Source organism: Notechis scutatus, chromosome 1 (genome assembly GCF_049901735.1).
Source record: "Notechis scutatus isolate UNSWTSFEM ecotype Mainland chromosome 1, rNotScu1.2, whole genome shotgun sequence".
Lineage (NCBI taxonomy): Eukaryota > Metazoa > Chordata > Lepidosauria > Squamata > Elapidae > Notechis > Notechis scutatus.
This window is the reverse complement of record NC_142009.1, coordinates 246,275,995-246,287,200: the sequence shown is the minus strand read 5'-3', so window position 1 is coordinate 246,287,200 and position 11,206 is coordinate 246,275,995. Positions and strand designations below refer to the sequence as shown.

The following is an 11,206-nucleotide window of genomic DNA, read 5'->3' as shown; positions in this document are numbered from 1 at the left end:
AGGAGATGCATTTTCTTACTCTGTAAATAAGTCTTGAAATATTAGTCCTAGTGATTGCATTCAGGGTTGCTGGATTGGCTGGTATCCTGCATTTCCTTTTGAAATGCAATACACCACTGGCGGCCTATCTCCATTTACAAGGCATAGCAGACAACCCATATGGGGTTATTGGGTTGTTGTTGTTTTTGCCAATATTGAGATTTGAAGCACTATCTTCAATTTGTCACTCTTTGAGGATTTCTGGTTTACAGTGAACTATCTTTTCCAAATGTTTACTTTTATTGGAGCAAATTTGTATGAATCCTGAGAAAGATCTTTCTTCCATCTTTTATTCCATAGTATAGATAGGCTTGATAGGTCACATTATTAAAAAGATATTGAGATTCTAGAAAAAGTACAGAGAAGAGCAACCAGGATGATTAGGGGGCTGGACTAAAACATATGAACGGTTACAGAAACTGGGCATGGCTAGTCTAGTGAAGAGAAGGACCAGGGGAGACATGATAGCACTTCCAATATTTGAGGGGCTGCCACAGAGAGGAGGGGGTCGAGCTATTTTCTAAAGTGCCTGTAGGCCAGACAAGAAATAATGATGGAAACTGAACAGGGAGAGATTTAACTTGAAAATAAGAAGAAACTTTCTGACAGTGAGAACAATCAACTAATGGAACAGCTTTCCCTTGGAAGTTGTTGGAGCATCATCACTTGAGGCTTTCAAGAAGAGATTGGACTGCCATTAGTCAGAAATGGTGTAGGGTCTCCTGCTTGGGTGGAGGGGGGTTGGATTAGATGATTTACAAGGACCCTCCCAACTCTGATTATCTGTTATCTACAGTATTATCTGTTTCCCAGAATCTTTTACACATCCAAATATCAGTGTGCTTCATGCTTTGCTCATTCTTTTCACCCAAATAGTCACAAGCATTTGTACAATCCTAGTATAATCAGTTCAGGATTAGCTGACATCACTCTTTCAATTTCAGCTCTCTATACCAGATATGGTGAAGAATTGCTTTCAGTGGTGGACTGCCATCCTGTCTCTGTAGTCTTGATATATGAGTTTTGCATACATATCCATCAAATATTCCCTTTGGCGTAAGCAGCATTATACCAGCACTGAAAAGAAGTAAGAAACAACATGGCAGTGAAATTAATGGCATGGTATTAGAAAAAGAAAACAATGCTAAAACTAATCTAAACCAGTACTCTTCATTATATTTCTCCAAAAGTTTGCATCTTACTCAAGCTTCCATCACATGCATTTACTGCTTCATACATTGTTTTTTGTTCTTTATTTCTCTCTCTTTTTTAGGATCTTATTAAAAACCATGTAACCACTGCCTTGATTTTCACCTCCCTCTTCATTCATTCATTCCTCCTTCATGTGTTTATTTTGCAATTTGATCCTAAATGATTTTGTCTATGCAATACGGCTAAACCATTAAAAAACCCAATTACTTTTGTCATTCACTCAACAGTAATCCAATACATTCTTAACTCTTCTCGTATTTAATTATCACTAATACTTCTTGATGCACCACTGCATTTAAAATGTGTGTTTATATAAAATGTGAGGAAGATGCTAATATTCCCTCTGCTATTATTCAGAAACTTCTTGCTAATTGTGGCTATGATTTGATAGATCATAGACAGACAAATATGAAACAAAGAGGCATCACAATGCAAATGCTCAGTCTTTCACATTTTCCAGAAAATGGTCAAAGAGTATCCATGTGAGGATGGTGGTGACTAAGTATCTTCTGCCATGTGATTAATATTTTATGGGGAGAGAAAGAAGCCCATTACACTCATGCTACCATTCTTATTCCCACTTTGTCTATTGAATAAAGCTCCCTACAAAACTTGAATAATAAAAAAAAATAAACAATTAGAAAGTAAGCGCACTAATATTAATGATGTAAAAAGCAAAGGCAACAATATTGATCATGGATTATTTCCTCTAAGATTCGTTTCGATTCCTGGTGATTTCATAGTCACGATCATGCAGTTTTCCTAACAACTATGAGGTATTTACAGGCGGCATCAAAACAGGCAAGATGATAGATGAGTCACTGCAATGCAAGTTCCAGCTTTTTTGTTGGATGCAGCAGATCTTGTATTGTAATACTAGGCAGGGCAATAGCACTTAGACTTATGAACCACTTCACAGTGTTTTACCGCCCTCTCTAAGTGGTTTACAGAGTCAGCATATTGCCCCCAACAATTTGGGTCCTCGTTTTATCCACCTCAGAAGGATGAAAGGCTGAGTCAACCTTGAACCTGGTGAGATTTGAACTGCCAAATTGCAGGCAGCCAGCAATCAGCAGAAGCAGCCTGCAGTACTGCACTCTAACCACTGCACCACCATGGCTATATCTGACCTCTTGCTTTTTTTGACCACCACACACCACAAACAGACTGTGGACATTACTATATTGCAACAATACAGAAATTGTTTCCCATTGCCTATCTCCAGAATGCCTTGTCAGCTTCCAAGACTACCCTACAGCCCTGCAGTTCCTGCAGTTTTCCTACCAAGGCTTTTTTGAAATGGTTTAACATTACCTGCTTCCTAAGGCTGAGAGGGAGTGACTGTTTCAAGGTCATCCAGCAGGCTTTGGGTCTCAGGCAAGACTAGAACTCACAAGTTTCCAACCTGATGATTTAACCACCATAGCAAACTGATTCTTGCTCTAGGATTCCAGGAATCCAGAATTTGTATTGAGGCACTATCTTTATCAAATCAACAAATTGTTTACAAAATAGTGCAAAATTCACCCAGAACCTTTTAATGACAAAATGGTTAAATTCACCAGTAAAAAAAAGGGGGGTGGGGTGGGGAGGAAAACACATCAAGTGTTTTAAGTAATGTCTGCAGAATAGGTCATGAAAAAAACTGAAAAAGTTTCTTGGATGAAACGTCTTCAAGGAAAAATAAAGTCCAGTTGCCTTTTGGAAAAGCACCTTTGAGACAACCATGACCTGGAAGACTGAGGATCTCCATAGACCAGGGGTGTCAAATTTGCAGCCCGCGGGACAGAGTGTCATGCGCTGGCCACGCCCACCTCCGATTTAGCAAAGGGGGGGAAAGTTGCAATATATCACATAACAACGTGATGGTGCGAGTTTGACACCCCTGCCATAGACAGTCATGAAAAGGCCATGTAGGCAAATTAGGTAGTGTTAATGGTTTAAAAAAAGGCATATTAACAGGGCTGGTGTACTAATTCCATTTCTGATTCTGTGATATGATAAATAATGGAAGATTTCACTATTCTGTCTAAGGCCATAAAAACTAGGAGTTTATGGCTACAAGTAACTTCGAGAGTCCACATTTTAAAATCTGGTTTGTGCTAGGTGAGATTCATAGTGTAAAAATAAACTACTGCTTATTTCTCCTCTTATTATGTAAGATGCAAGTAGATGTACATAGCATCCTTTTGGATATGAATTTTTAGTTTACATTTTTAAATAGGAGAATACCGTCTGAATCTGGAACTGGGTCAGAGGTTTTTCCAAGATGTGTAGGTGTAGTTAATATGTTGTTGAAAGCTTTGTTCACAAGTTGTGTGAAAAGAAGATCCCAGAAAATTGCTTTTGCTAATACGTACACCTGCATTAAGAGTTAACACAATCTTGAGATTTCATCTGTTTCCTATGTGCCCATTTTAAATTTAGTTATTCAGAAATGAGTAATGTCCTCGTGTTATAAACTGTGAGAGAATGCTAATAGGGATCTGCTTCTTTTTTTTCAGCATTTTTGTTAAAATAGGGGAAAGCATTCCCTTAGCTTTCTGAATAGTTTCTTAAAATGCGTTTTTAATGTTAGAAGCTTGGCTAAGTCTAGCAAGTGCTTTAGCTTTGTTTAGGGAGCCAGATGTTACACATTGACCTTAAATGGTAAAAGCTCCCAGAGTGAATAGGAGAGAGAGAGAGAGAGAGAGAAAGAGAGAGAGAGAGAAGCTTTGCTGAATGGGGAAAATTAGGAATTGCTCAGTTTTAGATAAGTGGTCACTGCAAACCAAGAGTAAAGCACTTTCTTCAGCCAAGGAACCTTTTTCCACCTTAAAGGTATAGTACCACATATTATGCTTTAATGAAGTCTTATTGATTTTCTTGGATTTCAGTTTCCTAAGCAGGAGTATCTTGGTAAAGTACTTAGCTCACTTCCTTCTCCTGTGCTATTTTGAAAGTACATATAAAACCATGCTCAAGAAATGTCAGCTGATGTTTAAACCGATTACTTTTATCAGTAAATTGTGCTTTTACCTTAATTGTTAAGCACAGCTCTTCTTTATTTAAAATTTGAGGTGATTAACTACTATCCATTTATAAATGAGTGTAAAAATAAGCATTCAAGCACTCATGTACAACTGTATAGGCTTCGACGCTACATTGAGTCAAATTGCCTGCATTGATGGAGAATCTACTTGATTTTTGAATCTGTCTTTTTAGAAGATGTCTCCAAAACTGTGACATTGGAAGGGTGGTTCTTCATTTGTTGTTGTTGTTGTTGCTTTGTTTTGTTTTTGTTTTGTTTTTTTAAAAACACCTATAAGAAAATCGTGGAGATTTCTTTAAGGATTTCTAAAATTCAGTATAAATGAACTTAAAAAAAAACCCCTTATTGCAGGTTGGATTGTAATTGCTTTGCAGGTAATTAACATTTGTTAATAACTGTTTTAAAGTATACTAGGTATTCTGATACCTCTGTTCAGGTTTGTTGGCTCACATGAACTGAAAGATTATGTGGATAATTATATAAGCAAACCTGGGCTGGTTTAAAAGTATTCCATTGTACTCTTTTATTAAAATTTGTCAAAATTCTAACTTCTGGAAATATTTATTGCATATTTGTAATATGGTTGATAACCTAGCCCTTTTCAATACCTATAGCTTGTTTGAAAAATATTTTTATATGGCATTATAGCACTTTACAGCAAATATGTTGAACAGCACTGTGCTATTTCCAATAGAATACATTATTTCTGTTCTTTCTGTTCTTTAAGAACATGTTAAGATCCCATATCTGGGCTTTCTGATGTTCTTAATTTCTTATGTACATTTCTCTCTTAATTTACTGCTCTGTTGGAATGCATGCTATATTTGTTTTTCTTTCTTTTTTGCCTTATTCGTGAATATTTAAGAGTTTGAGTTTGTAATCTCTAAGGATCAGAAAATAGCTTTCATAGCTGGTCTTTGAGATTCAGGGCCACACTGTTCCTGAATACTTTTGATATGTTTGACATCATTTTCTAAACCAAAAAATGAAAGCAGGAAATGTCACACTTTAATCTCACATTTCAACATCCCCTACTGTTATGTATGTGAACGAGTGAGACAGAATGTAGGGCATAATAGGATAAGGAGCCTAAATATTTACTATAAATTGGTTGCCTTCATTATATGTTGCTCCTGGATGATCACCTGGCCAGGGTATCATTTTGCTTTTAAGTCTCAGGGGTTGGATGATATATAATTTGAAGCAAGTTTTAAATCATTCAGGAAAACAGAGGATGTTTATATTTATATTAAAGTGTAGCAGTTCAGGTGTGACATTCTAGAATGATGAAGATGAAAACTTCCAAATTGCACTTATTTTCATGCAAGAAAAAGACCTATAGAAAGGTAACAATGCTTTTTAAATAGGAATATTTGCTTTGGTCTTATTTTTAGGAAAGTATTAGTGAGGGCTTAATGATATAAACTAGCAAGATTGAAAAATGTCTTGTGGGAAGAGATATACCTGAAATTAACCACTTGTCACTTCTAAATCATAATGTACAAACAATTAAGTTGCCTTGATAACACAGCACTCATTGATTTTTTATTGAGAAGATATCTTGCCAGAACATGTAATGAGTGTGTTATTCTTCTGCCTTTATTTGGGTTTTGGCCTCAATTAGATCTTATTTCCCTTTTTAAATGGTACTGTTGACTGTCAGTCTTTCCTGCAAGGATAAGATAATCTGTAGATCAGTTATATATCTCCATTCAATTTATTGACACTCTGAATGGAGGTTTTTCCCAGTTTATCCTTAATTTAAAAGGATTCTTTTCAAAGATGTGACCATTTAAAAAGTGCATATGCTTTTGGTCAAATCTTCCTCCCTGTGTAAAATTTTAAATAGCCCATTCAAGAGGAACAGCAATGAATGAGATCTAATCCATGACACAATAGTAGAATCAGCCACATGCAGGCAGTAACAAAAAGAGACGGGGCTGGAAAAGGGTCAGGAAAGCCAAAAAAAAGTGAGTGTGAGGTTAGGAAAGGGCAGAATGCTTCACTCAAACATTTGGTTCCTGATGTAATTTAAAAAAATATTTGTTTTTATATCCCTTTTAAAAAAAGTAATCACTTGTTTTTATATCTCCCAAGGTCTTTATTTCATTCAAATCTCTTAAAAAACTTTCTTTGAGGGTGGGGATGAGGTAGAGTGGTCCAGATTGTTGATAGAACAACACTGTCATGTTCTGCTCAGGAAGCTATTACACACACAACTTTCAAAACAAAACCCTAACTGAAATTTCAGGGAAGCCTATGCTCAAAACCATAATATGAAAGACTGAATTGAAATAAATTGATCTATGGGTACAAATTATTGATACTATCAGCTCATACCATTACACCAGTGGTGGGATTCAATTTTTTTTTTACTACTGGTTCTGTGGGCATGACAGGGGAAGAATACTGTAAAATCTCCAGTCAGAGGTGGTATTTGCCAATTCTCTGAACTACTAAAAATTTCCGCTACTGGTTCTCCAGAACTGGCCAGAAACTGCTCAATACCACCTCTGCATTACACTGTATAGTAAGAAGAAAATTGGATCAAATTTATTAATAACATGTTTTAAAGAATTCCTAACTATTTAGTCATCTTTATCATGTATTTTATTGTGAGGGGAAATGTTTTTTTTCTGTTCAAATAAGCATATAATAAAAGAAAATAGCATAGTATTTTCATAGTAAAACATAGTAGAAGACACAGTAAAGCAATATGTATAGAAACATGGGATATGCTATTATGAAGCCTACTTCTTCATAGTGCACAAATAACAATTGTGTATAGTGTTAATATTTGACTCTTCCATCTTCCTATTGATTATGTGCCGTTACTTTGATGTCCTCTTAGCAACCACACAGATATTCTTTGTGACAATCTGTTCCTAACTTAGTGCTTTAGGTCTTCCATAGGTGCACCCTATGGCGAGCCCAGCCATCTTGTTGTTGGTTGTCTTTTCTTCCATTTCCACTAGAACCTTCTCCAGAGAGCTAGATGTTTGTGTAATGCATCCAAAATATGGTAATTTGAGCCTGCTTATCTGTGCTTAATAAAAATAGCAATTTAACTCTTCGTAAAACTGTAATACATTATATGCTGCAATAGTACAGTATAAAATAACAACAATAGTATTTGCACATCACATTGGTCACTGTTGATTGCTCTAATTCACATACAGTAGGTTGACTCAACAATCAATCATGGGAAGAACTTCAATTGCATGAAATCCATATTGCTGACTAAAGTTTGGATAGCTCATTAAAATGTCAGGTGATATTTAAGTCAGAAACTATTCTTTTAGAAACATCCCTGTTCAGACCTGGCTCTATATCCTAATTCACTTCCATCTTGAACTAACAAATGGGATCCTATCGTGGTTATTGCTGTGAGAGCTTTTAAAAGGTTTTCCTATATAGGTCTTGTAAGCTGAATAAGAGCTAGGGTTTTCTTTTATAATCTTGCCAAATCAGAAGCAATACTCAGCTCTGTAAACTATGAAGCAACAATCAGTATAAACAAGTCTCAGTAAATACAAGGTACCCTTCTTTCACCACTTCCCAATCTGTGAATAGGCCTCCATTGCAGACGTGCTGTTAGTAGGGACACTATACAACTATACAATGTTTTCTCAGAAATAAGTCTGAATTTGAGAACAGATTGAAAATGCTACTTCAGCAAAAACTTTGGGCCAGGTGAGAATTTTCTAACGGTTTCTTCTCTCTATAGAACTGAATACTAGTCATTCTTTATTTTATACATAGAGAAAATATAAAAGTAAATGATCACACAAAAGACTCTTAATACTCCCAAGTGTTTGCAAATCATATACCTTATCTATGGCCAAAATGAAGACCTTCTTTAATTCTTTTCATTCACGTTTGCCTTAAAAGCCATCTTGTATCTGCTCTGAATATAAAAGCACATGCCAGTTTAACAAGCAAAAAGATGCTATAAAAAGTCTGTTGCTCTGTTTAAATGCCTCCACGGTTACTATGGCAATTACATTCTTTAACTGATGTGAGAATTGACAACAGTTCACTGCCATGCCTGTGATTACTTCAAGGAGACTAGCCCCAACCATCATATTAGGACTGTATTCTCCAAAAACATTTTTCCTGAAATGTCATAGATTGCATTTAGGTTCAAAGTGTGAATATGTTTAAAACACATTGAAGTTACTAGGACTTAATTATTCTTAATCATGTCTGGGAGTGGAATATGTATTGGAGTCTTCCAGCTCCAAATAAAGAAACAGCAACAATAAATTATATCCAGATACAGTATCTTCAGGATAACAAGAACATAAAATAGACTAGGACCACAATCACAAATGGTTACACAGTTTGCATCTTAAGTATTTATATTGGGCTTTTGCCAAACCTATGACAAAATTGGAACCAGTGACAGACTTGTGTAGTTCCCTAGTAGTATAAGTAACCAGATATCTCAGTTGGGGGCTCCAGTAGCATAAGCCAAACATCTTCCCTTCTGTCCTTTTGTGATAGAGTAGTACTAACCTTTTCTCTCTTATACCTTACCAGTAGTTCCCCTGGAGGTTTCCAGAAGGTAGTTTGGAGTTCAAACCTGTTCAGATTTTCTCTTTCTTCTCTATTGTTTGCTACTTGTATTCAGTAGATTGAGGAAAGGTGCCCTCATTAATATACAAATACCACTTGGAGAGCAGATTGTTATATATTTTAAATGCATTGGGCCAAATTCCTAGTATTTTGCCATTGGATTACTGTCTGTGTTTATTTGTATTCACTTGCCTTTAGTCTGCCTAGAAAATATTCTTATTTTTCTAGAGCAAAAAAACCATTCCCAATTCCCTGAGCAACAAGGAATATGTGAAAAGAATAGGTTTTGTAAGGTAGATATGATTAGGTCTCCAGCTATTTGAAAACAAATTAAGATAACTGCCGGTGCAAACAAGCACGAATGAATTTTGTCTGTGCTTGACTAAGATCAGGCTTTGCTAGTATTTGTTTGCAAGATCTTGAGGAGCATCCCAGCTATAGCCTAGAGCAGTGATCCCCAACCTTTTTTATGCCGCGGCCCGGTACTGGCATCAGCTGGGCGCCGCCATCTTTTTTTGATGAAAAAGTGCTTCCGATGACCTCACCGGAAGCACTTTTTCATAAAAAAAAGATGGTGGCGCTCAGCGCTTCGGTGAGCTTTTCCAGGTAGAAATGGCTTTCTACCGGAAAAGCTCACCGAAGCGCTGGCGCTGTTATCTTTTTGATGAAAAAGTGCTTCCGGTGAGCTTTCTACCCGGAAAAGCTCACCGGAAGCACTTTTTCATCAAAAGATGGCGGCGCCAGCAAACCAGCGGTCCCGGTAGGACTTGTTCCGCGGACGGTCCTGGTCCGCGGACCGGTGGTTGGGGACCCCTGGCCTAGAGTAAAAACTTGAAAAACATCATGGAAGAAGTCACTGGCAAGTCATCCACATTATTGCCAAGAAAATCATATGATTGTGTCTGTACCCAGAGTCAAGTTTAACTCAAGGGCATCTTTATATGAAGATACTCTGCACTCTAGAAAGAACATCGTTTAGTCAGGCTTCATTAGATTTTCCACACATATAAAAGCTACTCCATCAAATCGGAAGAGCTTTCTGGAATGCTGAAGAAGGGACTAAGCACAACAGGCTGTAAATAGTGCTGATAACTACTGGTGTTTGGGATACGGCTATCATCGCAGTGTCATATTAATCATGGCTTTTTCTATGGAACAATATGTTGTCCAGCTGAAATAGAAACTGACCATATTTTGTGTGCATGAGGAATATTTAACTGTTAGATAGATGCAGGGGTGGGTTTCTACCAGTTCACATCTATTTGCTAGAACCAGTTGTTAACATTCTAAGCAGTTCAGAGAACCACTTGTTAGAAGAAATTACTGGTCTAACCCTGTAAGGAAGGCAGGAAAGAAACATTCTGGTGTTGCTTACAGAAACTGCCTCTCCGTTAACCCTAATTACATTCTTGGCAGGACTAGACTTCCTGTCTCTGGAACTTCTCTGGAGTTTTTTCCCCCTCCTTTGCTGTACTTTGCTTGTGTGGAGTGACCATTCAAAGTTACAATGGCACTGAAAAAAGTAACTTATGACCATTTTTCACACTTACGACTGTTGCAGCATCCCCACAGTCATGAGAGGCCAGGAGAGGAGATGCGTGCCTTGATGTGAGTGATATTGAGTTGGCCACACCCAGCCAATAACATGACCACCAAGCCATGTACGCCCAGTCACATGACCACCTAAGCCATGCCCACCACCTAAGCCACGCCCACAGAACCAGTTGTTAAAAAATTTGAATCCCACCCCTGGATAGATGCATGTGATGGAGAGGCAGGGAGGCATTTTTTGCAGAACACTGTGCTTCTCTGGCATCTTGTTCCCACATAAGGGCTTGCCCTGCCCCCCAATAATTGCTGAATCATGGTTGATTTAAGAGTGCAGTCGGCCCAATAAGTAAATATTGGAGCTTTCTTTAAACAGTAAAACTGAAATATAAGAAATATACTCTCATGAGTTACTAAATGGCTTTATTGCCTATACTCTCATTTTCTCCAAATATAGGTAGTCCTCGATTTACAACAGTTCATTTAGTGACCATTCAAAATTGCAATGGCACTGAAAAAAGTGGCATGACCATTTTTCACAGTTACAACCATCTGCCGCGTTTCTAAGGTCATGTGATCAAAATTCAGATGCTTGGGGACTGACTCATATTTTTGACAATTACAGTAGCCCAGGGTCATGTGATTATCTTTTGGGACCTTCTGACAAGCAAAGTCAGTGGGGAAGTCAGATTCAGTTACTAACTTAATAACTGTAGTGATTCACTTAACAACTGTGGCAAGAAAGGTTGTAAAATGGGGCAAAACTCACTTAACAAAGTCTCAGTAGCAACATAAATT

At 37.2% G+C, this 11,206-nt stretch overlaps 1 long non-coding RNA gene across 1 annotated transcript in view; it reads right to left on the bottom strand.

The window, feature by feature from the left end:
• Positions 1-869: 869 nt before the first annotated feature.
• Positions 870-11,206, bottom strand: part of LOC148133315 (uncharacterized) — a 66,406-nt gene continuing 56,069 nt past the window's right edge. The window contains exon 3 of the long non-coding RNA XR_015746665.1: positions 870-1,116. This is a non-coding gene — a long non-coding RNA (uncharacterized LOC148133315). The remainder of the gene's footprint in view (positions 1,117-11,206) is intronic.